This window comes from Silene latifolia, chromosome Y (assembly GCF_048544455.1).
Source record: "Silene latifolia isolate original U9 population chromosome Y, ASM4854445v1, whole genome shotgun sequence".
Classification (NCBI taxonomy): domain Eukaryota; kingdom Viridiplantae; phylum Streptophyta; class Magnoliopsida; order Caryophyllales; family Caryophyllaceae; genus Silene; species Silene latifolia.
This window is the reverse complement of record NC_133538.1, coordinates 143,996,627-144,007,551: the sequence shown is the minus strand read 5'-3', so window position 1 is coordinate 144,007,551 and position 10,925 is coordinate 143,996,627. Positions and strand designations below refer to the sequence as shown.

Sequence of the window (10,925 nt, the reverse complement as noted above, 5' to 3'; positions counted from 1 at the left end):
GAAGTCAAAACAATAATAAGCGTGGGGATGATAATAAGCCTGGTGAGAGGGGTGCTACGAAGTGCCCGCAAGCCCTTGCAGCTATAGCCGCTAAAGAGCCGCTTGAAATAACATGGAGCTCGAAAGGGTTTTCCTACTGGTCCAAATGCGGGTTTTTTATCCAGTTGGATTGGACGTTGCACAAGACAGTTTGTGCCTATTCATTTAGATGAAATTAGAAATTTGAATCCAAAATTGAGGAAGTTATACTTGGCTCGTGTAAAGGAAGCATTTGATATTGCCGATGAATGTCATGATAAGTATTTAATGCATAAGGCAGGGGATGTCCTAAGGCAGTGGAAGTGTGATGTTGCTAGGGATTGGTTGTATGTGGACAAGGCAACAAGGGAGATGCGTAAGAACCTATCGGGAGACAATAAGTGTCCCACCATCAGTCAGGAACAATGTGATCTTTTCAAAGAGATGAAAACTAGTGAGAAGTTTCAGGTTAAATATCCTCGCCTTTTAACGATTTACCTATCATTTTTTTTAATTAATGAGTTCTTTATATAATCTTTTTATTATCTCATCTACTTGCGCTTTTATATAATTATTTGAAGGCCGTTAGCAGAAGAAGTCGTGCTAACATTTCATGCAAGAAGGGGAAATGGTATGGTTCTCGAGGCGGTTACAGAAACATAGAAGAGAACCTCGTAAGTAGCATGCATTACCCTGTGAGACTTGATTTTTTTAATCACACTTGGACTTGATACACATTTACATGTATAACTGTTACCATGTTAATGTGTAGGTGGCAAAAGGAGTGACCAACTTGGATCTGCATGTAACTTATAAAGAAGGGCACACGCCTAAAGAATCCCGGTCGCGTGACAAATATGATGAGGAAGTGTTGGCCAACATAGTAAGCATTATTTTATTAAGACGAGTTCATTACTAACTTTATTATTTTAGTCACAAATATAATTTGAAGTTTATTTAATATATTATAGGACAACGTATTGAAGGAGGTAGAAGAAGGGAAATTCACTCCCAATGGTCGTGATGACGTTCTTGCTAGAGCGATCGGTCGACCCAAACATCCAGGTCGATTGAGGGGCGTCCCATTACAGGTTGGACTAACGAAATATTATGGGACAACTGCCCTGAAAAAGAAGAAAAGGAAGACTAAGGCTGAGAAGGCTGACATGGTACCATTTATTCTATTATATTCATTTAAGTTCAATTCACATGTTATTGTTGGGATAAAAATTGCTGAAACATTACATTCTTGGCACGCAGCTTCAATTAATGGCATCCGTACTACTAAAGTTGAATGCTGGAGGCAAGCTTTCCGAAGAAGAATTGAAGATGATGGAGGATGTCATTTATAAAGGGGGTAAGGTACAACAGATTGGTCAAGAGGCCGAGAACACTAATACCTTGGCAATACATGAGAAGGAAGTATCGATCAACGAGATTCAGAAAGATCAGGTACCTAATGCTTCTGAAGTTGTAACAACTAAAGCCGATCAGGTACCTAATACTTCCTTTTTTTTTGGGTAAGATCGGGGGTGTGTTCCCCCACTCTAATGCTATAACTTCTGACATCGTGCCATTGGTTAATTTTATTAGGTAAATAATGGGTCCGAAAAGGAAATGCAACTTGAGAAGACGGTGATGGAAAACGACATACATCCCCTTCAAGTCGGTTCACCGTTTTGATGAGGTATGCATGAAGTGTTTAATTAGTTAAATTTATATGAATTCTATGAAATTTTGGGATATAATAATGTATGTGTATTCTTCAGGCCGTAAACAAGAGGACAGTTATTCTTGCTGACCCTAAATTCGATAAACCATATGTGCGTGTTGGTCGGGCTCTCGTAGAAGTGCCCACCAAATCGGCAATGAAAAAGCTGTAGTGGTTGTTCATGGCGAAAAACTTTTGCCGAATCATAGAAAAGTGGAGATAACTGAAGTCTTTCCAGGCCATGAAAACTTCAACTGCCTGTCCCAGTTCGTGACGACATTACCATTCTGGGAGATGTGGTTGGAAGTTTCATCTAATGGCCTGAAGCTCACATCTTCTTGGCTCGTTCGTCTCCGCCTCAGCCGAAAGCAGTTGGGGTTAGAATAAATACCTTTATATATATGTTAAATTTTTAATTGTTGAATGTTTTTATATGTTAAATTTATATGTTATTTTTTTTTGTAGAGAACAAAAAAACCGGCTTTGGCAGATAAGCCTAAGTCCACAGACATGCCAACTACCTCGACGAGACAACAGCTTGATAAGGTATTTAATTAACTTCTCCATTTTTATGAAAACCTCCCTTTAATTTTTTTGTTTCTGTATTTCTAAAAAACATGGAAATTTTTTGTAGGGAACAAAAAAGCCGGCTAAGGCGGATAAGCCTAAGTCCCCGGACATGCCAACTACCTCGTCTAGACAACAACTTGATGAGGTATTTAATTAACTTCTCCATTTTTTTAAAAACCTCCCTTTATTTATATTTTGTCTGTATTTCTAAAAAGCATGGAAATTTTGTGTAGGGGACAAAAAATACGGATAAGCCTAAGTCCCCAAATCATACTGCTACTACTACCTCATCATTGAAAGAGCAGGTTGATGAGGTATTTAGTTAAGTACGCTTTTATTTTTATTACTCCAACTAGCTAGCTAGGATATGTTACCTTTGGATTTTTTATTATTTTAATTATCTACATCTGTAGGCTGGTGGTAGTAGCACAAAATCAAAGAATCATTATTTCCCCGAACTGAAAGATGTTAGGAGTTTAAACTCCACAAAATATTCTGGGAAGGATTACATGCAAAAATTAAGAACGGTGATGATGAGGAAACTGCATGAGGAGGCTTGCGATCGCATAGGCAACGAGCAATTGATAATTATTCCGCTCGAGGAGCATATTCTAGGGGTTGAGCGCGAAGCACTTATGTCATGGGATATGCTAGCCATTTGGGCTGGTCTAGATGAGATTGATGTCCAACACCTATTTGTTTGGATGAAGTAAGTTTCTTAGTAAATAATTTCATATTCTAATATTCTGACTACTAGATAGTGTTTAAATACCGTAATAATGTAGGATATTGAAATTGAGAGTGATCCCCGATAAGAAGATTTCATCTGATCAATACGGATTCTTGTGCCCCTATATTTTATCTATGTTTATCCGATTTTTTCGTTCGAAGATCGGGTAGATTATATTGCTCAGCAATTGGCGACAACCAAGAAGCTGTTTTTTGCCCCTTATAATGAAAAAGGGTAATAAACAAATTAATATTACGTTTCCCCCTACAATTGCATTTTCATAACTAATATATGTACTTGTTAATAATGATGATGTCTCTTGATGTACGACTCATTAGGTGCTAGCAGGCATCATGCCGACGAAGGAGAAAGTATTTTGGTTGGACTTTATAGATAATCCACCAAGCGAGACTTTTAAGCGCTTGATTATTAAGTAAGTTTATAATACTGATTTATTTATAATAACATTTTCAATTTTTATTTATAGCAAAAACCTCATTTTTGCCATTAAAAAAATGAGTTTCTGCCTCTTTTTTTTTTTTAAAAAAAAGGCCTTTGAGAAGAAAAGAGCTAACGAGCAGGATCAACCCACGAAAGATTCTGATGATGGCCCTACTTTTATTACGATAACAGGGGTACGTGCTCAAATACAATACCTTAAGTGCAAAAATCTGTGTTTAATACTAATACAATACCTAAAGTTCAACATTCTGATGTGAACCTTCTCTCGTTTGTTTGTTTTTATGTAATAATAGGTCCCTCGCCAGCCGGATAGCATACAATGTGGATACTACGTTTGTCGGTTCATGTTGGAGATTATTACGCGAAGATATATCCTTATTCCAGAAAAGGTTAGTAATTTAATAATGTGTTTATTACTTTTTTTAAAATTAGAGATGAGGTTGTCTTGCTTGCTGCTATACCATGATGTTGCTATGCAGTATTTGATGTTGTTACAATAACATCTTGTCTTTGTTTTTTCCGCAGTATGTAATCAACCCATCACAAGAGTTTCAGCAGTACAAATGTTTACATATAGACGTGGTAAGGGACATGTTGGGCAAATACGTCTTAGAACATAGCAATGCTGAAGGCTAAATGCATTATACTCAGAGCTTAGATCAGCTTATTAGTAAATTTTTTGTTGAAGTTAGGGAATGATTAGTTCATGTAAATTTAACTCCTTGTAAGTATATATATATATATATATATATATATATATATATATATATATATATATATATATATATATATATATATATATAGATATATATATATAGATATATATATATATATATATATATATATATAGAGAGGTGGGATCCTATGAGTAACGACCACCATTCAAATGAGAACGGTGAAACGCACTAGATACATTAGAATATATATAAAAGGTGCACTTTTTTTTTTTTTTTACCAAATCTCATATACACTTTTAACTAAAGTAGGTACACTTTTTACCAAAATTCTATATACGCATTTTAAGAATATAGATACACTTTTTTTTTTTACCAAATTTCATATACACTTTTAACTAAAGTAGGTACACTTTTTACCAAAATTCTATATACGCATTTTAAGAATGTAGATACTTTTTTTTTTTTTACCAAATCTCATATACACTTTTAACTAAAGTAGGTACACTTTTTACCAAAATTCTAAAGTAGGTACACTTTTTACCAAAATTCCATATACGCATTTTAAGAATGTAGATACACTTTTTTTTTTTTTCATATACACTTTTAACTAAAGTAGGTACACTTTTTACCAAAATTCTATATACGTATTTTAAGAATGTAGATACACTTTTTTTTTTTTTTTTTTTTTTTACCAAATCTCATATACACTTTTAACTAAAGTAGGTACACTTTTTTATCAAAATTCTATATACGCAATTTAAGAATGTAGATACACTTTCTTTTAACCAAATCGCATATACACTTTTAAATAAAGTAGTTACACTTTTTACCAAAATTCTATACACACATTTTAACAATGTAGATACACTTTTTTATTCGAGGTACAATTTTTAAGTGAATTCTATATACACTTTTTTTATCCTAGGTACACTTTTGACTTTCATTCTATGTACATTTTTTAAAGAATGTAGATACACTTTTTGCTAGCATAGGTACAATTTTTTGATAGATTTTTTTTTAACCAAATGTCATATACGTTTTTTTTTTTTTTGCAAAATGAAATAGATACATTTTTTCACATAAATTTTAGATACACTTTCCAATAATGTAGTTACACTTTTTCCGATCCTAGGTACACTTTCCCCAATCTTCAATGTGGTAACCGCCAGTGACCAGAGACGTAAACTACAACGCTAATATATATCACCTTTTATTTCACTCCACTACCCACAATTTGAATTAAAAACACTAATATTAGTACTAGTCACTTTACTTGCCTATTAATTCATGATTTACAAGTCAAAATTCAACTAACAAACAAAACACTTTCTACATAAAATGTGTAGAATTTATGGGTATGGTACAATTAGCGGTTTCCTGCAATCAGTCACCGCTGTATAATCTTGTCCTGTACGCCTTTAGTGCAGCCGGTATCAAACATGGAGCTCATGTGAGTCTTCAGTATTGTGAACCAAATTACAAATGGATCAAATTTGTACGAGATACTGAACTGCCGAAGGTTTGAACTACCTTCTCCTTTATGTTTGGGTCGAGGGAGGTGATGTCTAAATTAATGTATCACAATAACACCACGTTACCGGCTACCCAAAAAATGCCTGCAACATCACCTGGCCCGCTTAAAGAGACCGACAACATCAGTGCCGCCGAAACAACCTCAATACACTGCCAAGCTGTCGCTAGTCACCACCACCACCACCATTAATGGACCTGAATTTCTCCGGCAATGGTGTTTTAGACACAAAATTTTCCAACTACCACCATTAATAGACCTGAATTGCTATTATCTTCTCAAAATCCCACCACCACCATAACCAACGACAAACACCTCAAACCATCATCACGATCTGCTTGAACAAAATTAATATACCGTCTCTTAAGGTAATGGATTCTCCTATACGTAAATATGCAATTTTATATGCTTGAAGATATGGAGTCACTGGCTATTGTGACCGGAATAACTACTCGGACATTTAGAAGATGAGAATCACTCACAACTCACAACTCATAAAGAGAGATACAGAAGAAAAATTATAATTACTAGATGAAATTTAAAAGACAAAAAAATAAATAATTAAAAAATGAAAGGAATGAATAAGAAAATAGGAGGAAATGAGGAATAGTCTACCTGATAGTGACAACTTCATCTTGTACCACTATTTTCTTTGGTTGTTTAGCAATAGCTGTGTATCCTGATTCATATTTCTGCATCAAATTATAAACTGTTTCATTAATAATAATCTGTACAATAAACTGTTATTTACAAAAAATCTTACAATAAAGAGAGTTTGATGAGTACCATCTTAGAAAAAAAGGGTCAAACTATGGTGAACGATCTCATTTATGCCCAATTGCCCAAATTATTTGTTTACGTTTTATATTCTTTGTCAACGGTATTTTAATCAAAGGTAATCAACTAGGACGCATGCAGGGAGTAATTAAAATTCTCGCTTTCAAGTTCAATTTTTTTTTTTTTGTTAAATTATAATCTTAAATGAAGAAATAAACTCTAATTCAATTTAAATAACAATTGTTTGTTTTATATATAAATGAACTTAAACAAAAAAAACAGGGGAAAATAGAGGAATTGAAATATAATTAAAGACAAACCTGTAAGCATATTTCACAAATTATATCCCCTTTCTCATCACACCATCTTTTATACATTCTCTGTGAGCATACTGCAAGTAAAACATCACCAAATTATATAACCAGTAAACAAAGATGGGACAGTGCCCTTGAATTAATTAACCCGTCAGACTAAGTCAGTCTGCTTACTGTAATATAACGAAGCTTATTTAATGTTGATAAGACTTAAAACCCGTCTTATCAATGCACCAGGTGAGAGCTCTTAATGCTAATTAGCCTATTCCACATGCATTCCATGGCATCTGTTCCACATACACATCAAATGAAAGAGAGTGGTAAATAAAATTACGTCCCGCCTTTAAAATTGGAATACTCTACTCAAGTTAGATTGCACACTTGCACATAGTTTATGTTCATATATCAGATACTCGTATTCGAACACACAATTTAGCTCCTCCTTCCATTTTGCGAAAGCTACTAAGCACCCACCGACAACCACCATCATCCGATTTCACCAACCTACCACACACCATAACCACCACACGGGAACACTTGTGGGCTCCACAGCCCCATGTGTCTGCCTCTTCGCCAATGTCGGCGTCATGTCCTATTCCCGCCATCGAAACCACTATTCTACAATCAGCCGAAAATGATATTTTTCCGACTAAAAATCATTTGATTATTCCAAAATTACAATTGATTTTTCGCAATTGATTGATCTAACAAACAAGAGGTGAGAACGATGATTTTCGCCAGTGATTTGATAGCGACGAAGATGGAAAGGATAAGGTGGAGGGATGTGGTTTTTGGCCGGAAAGTCACCCTAAAGAGGTTAGTGCGGTTGTGATGGTGGTGGGGAGGGCGTCAGTTCGGCAGTATATTGGGACTGTGCAGGGTGGTTCGTGGTCGCCGGCGTCGTTTGGGGTGGTCGGTGGCGTCGTCGATGACATATGGGGCCGATGGTGATGTCGACGGCGTTGTTGTGGTGGCTGCCGACGACGGCTCACTGTGAATATAGTGTTAGGCAGTGTTTGTTGTGTTAGGAATGTGTGTGTAATCTCAGCCATATATCTCGTTCTCACCGTTCTCACCGAGTTCTAATGCTTCTCACCGATCACAAATCATATATATATATATATATATATATATATATATATATATATATATATATATATATAGAGAGAGAGAGATTGAATCGTGAAAGACCCTTCTGGGTGAAAGGAGGCGGTGACCCATCCTAAACCGTTGATCTAAAAATTATAAACTCACCGGGATGATCCACACGTCCCTCTATATTATCCTAACCAACGCACACATTTCATTTACGCCCTTTCTCTCTCTTCTAACTCATCTTCACTGAGCTCCATCTTCACTCCATCTTCGCCATTATCACCGAGCTTTTCGACCGCCATTATCACTAAGCTTCTCCACCGCTATTATGATCCGGTAATTTCGATCATCTATTTTTTCATTTCGATTACTTATTATCATTTGTTCATTACTTATATAATTTGATAAATTATCGATTTAATTTGATAAATTTTCGCTAAACTACTTTCATTACTTATTATCACTGTTCTTATGCGGGTTTTGATCATTTTGTAAGCATAATCGAAGCGCAAAGAGAACGCATAAAATCAATTGAAGTCGATTTCTCCGCTTCTTCGTATGTTCATTTCCCTTTCTTAACTATTTACTACCTCGATTTCGATTTTCGTTGGTTAATCTTTGAAATTACTTTAATTACTCAATTTCACTCTTGTTCTACTCTTTCTATTCACTCGACTTCAGTAAATTTTATGCATTCCTACTGTGCTCCTATTTTCGCACAATTTTGTTGTTTTTGTTCCTGAGAGCTTCTTGTTTGTTTTTTTTTTCCTGTTCTCTATTTTGGTTTTCAGCAGGAACTATTCGCCGAACTGGTATTTGGGCTAAATTTGTGGTAATTCCTCCAGTTAATTTGTTTTACCCAGCCAAGTATTGAGTTTATCAGATCCTTGTATTTGGGCTAAAATGCGTTTGAATTTGAGCAGTGACCAAGTATTGAGTTTATCAGATCCTTGTAGTTGGCACTTGCCAGTACCTTTTCCTTCACTGCTCTTCTTATGAGAGGAGAACCCAGCTCCCTTGACTCTAAATGGCGTGGCCATGAAACATCTATTTTGGAGTTAAAGGGATTGGGAGCTTTGGTCATCGATAGAAGGAGCATTCGAGTCAAGTGACACTTGATCATCTTGAGAGATTGGGAATATCTGTGACACGGCTTCAATCTTCAGTCTGCGTGCTCATTTATTTCTAGCAAGCTAAATACCAGGTAACTTCCTTTTGTATACCCTTGATAAAGTTTTGTTTAATTGTGGCTGTCAGATCGATTTATCTTTGTCATCTAATGCATACCCGCTTAAATGCATCTTTGTACAAGTTTTTCAATTTCAGGACATAAAATCCAAAACTTCACAATTTTTCAAAAATAACGAAGTCCGACACTGGGTAAGTCGTATGCACTACTCATGCCCGACCCTTCAACATAAGTCTATCATAGTGACCAAGTATCGAGTTTATCGATCCTTGTGTTCTACTGTGAAAGTTCATTTGACTTCCAAATAATTCTTGCTTTTCATTCTATATGAATTGAAATGGATACTTAGTGAATGATCAATGACTATATCCCGATTCCCGATTCACGATCTCAGATGAGATTGCAAAACTTTCATATCGGATTTGGCCATTGTCGTCTATTAGCTCAAAAGATAGAGCAATGTGTTATTGCACATGGTGTGGGTTCGAGCCCCACATAGACGAACATATATAAAGCACTAGTTACACTTTGTAGTAACATTAGTTGTTCTATGTGGTAACAATAATTATCGAACAAAGTGATGCTAGCTAAGAATAACACTAGTTATTTGATAATGTAACATTGTTTCGTATATATAATAACACTGTTTATTTGATAAAGTAACACTTATGTTACATATATTGATAATAGAAGCTCATGTAGGAATTGAACCTACATCCTTTGTGCAATTGCACAAATGCTCTACCAATTGAGCTAATGAGCTAGTTTAGTAGAAACTGAATATTCCACCAACACACTACAGTTGATGTAATGGCCACAATATAAGTTTATAAGTCACCACTTCACCCGAGTATTCGAGTCATATGTTTCTCATGTTATTCCAAAGAGCGTGTAGTGTTATTCCAGTAACTTGTCATGTTATCACATAGAGTAACCGTGTTATTCTATTAACTTGTTACGTTATTCCATAGAGCCAAATAATAACACTGCACCCTTGGGATTCTTAAACTTAAAGCATCCATAAGGACGGTATTCCTTCCTCCCATCTGTGAATAAAAGTCGTTATCATATGTATTTTCCGGGTCAGTGCATACTTGTAAGTTGTAAGTAAGATAAGGTCCCGATTATACATACCTTCACATTGATTTTCAAGGATGATTTGCCGTATTGCCTGGAAACTTTCAGGACATACTTTGTAAGGCAGCACTGTGAAATCGGTCCTAAATCAGTTTCACAGATGCGTTTCAGATCACCTACACGGAAAATAAACCATTAGCAAGTGCAAAAAGTTCAGTCTCTTGTAAGACCGTTTTACACTAAGATAATATAAAAGCACGTGTTGCTTCATAAAAGATGTATGTGGTATAGGATGTAAGTAAAAGTTTCGATTCTCCTTCTAAATGAAGTTCCTTAGAGAGGCATTTCATCGAGGAATGAAAACACAAGAGCACGGAGCACGAAGGACATACCATACAGAGAGAGCCATTATTGTCCTACAGAATGGCAATAACCAATTCGAGCTCCTTGCCCTCATAGGATGTTTAGTAACGAATGTTTAGTAACGAATTATCCGAAAAACGCCCTCACAATATTTTACAAACTAAAACTGAAACACAAATTAGGAAAAAGAGTAAAAAAGGTGATTTTAACCACTTATGATGATCAAGTTTCACAAAACAAGCCTTAAGATTCACCGAATAAGGTATGAGATTCACAAAATAAGGTTTGAGATTCACCAAATAAGGAAAAGAGCAAAAAAGGTGATTTTAACCACCTATGATGATCAAGTTTCACAAAACAAGTCCTAAGATTCACTAAATAAGGTATGAGATTCAAAAAACAAGGTCTGAG

At 35.4% G+C, this 10,925-nt stretch overlaps 1 long non-coding RNA gene across 1 annotated transcript; it reads right to left on the bottom strand.

The window, feature by feature from the left end:
• Nucleotides 1–5,053: 5,053 nt before the first annotated feature.
• On the bottom strand, nucleotides 5,054–7,795 carry LOC141627128 (uncharacterized). The gene is made up of 4 exons (XR_012536687.1): nucleotides 6,965–7,795; nucleotides 6,797–6,867; nucleotides 6,315–6,391; nucleotides 5,054–6,033 (listed from the first exon to the last, which is right to left on the bottom strand). It is a non-coding gene; the product is annotated as an uncharacterized LOC141627128 (long non-coding RNA).
• Nucleotides 7,796–10,925: the final 3,130 nt, after the last annotated feature.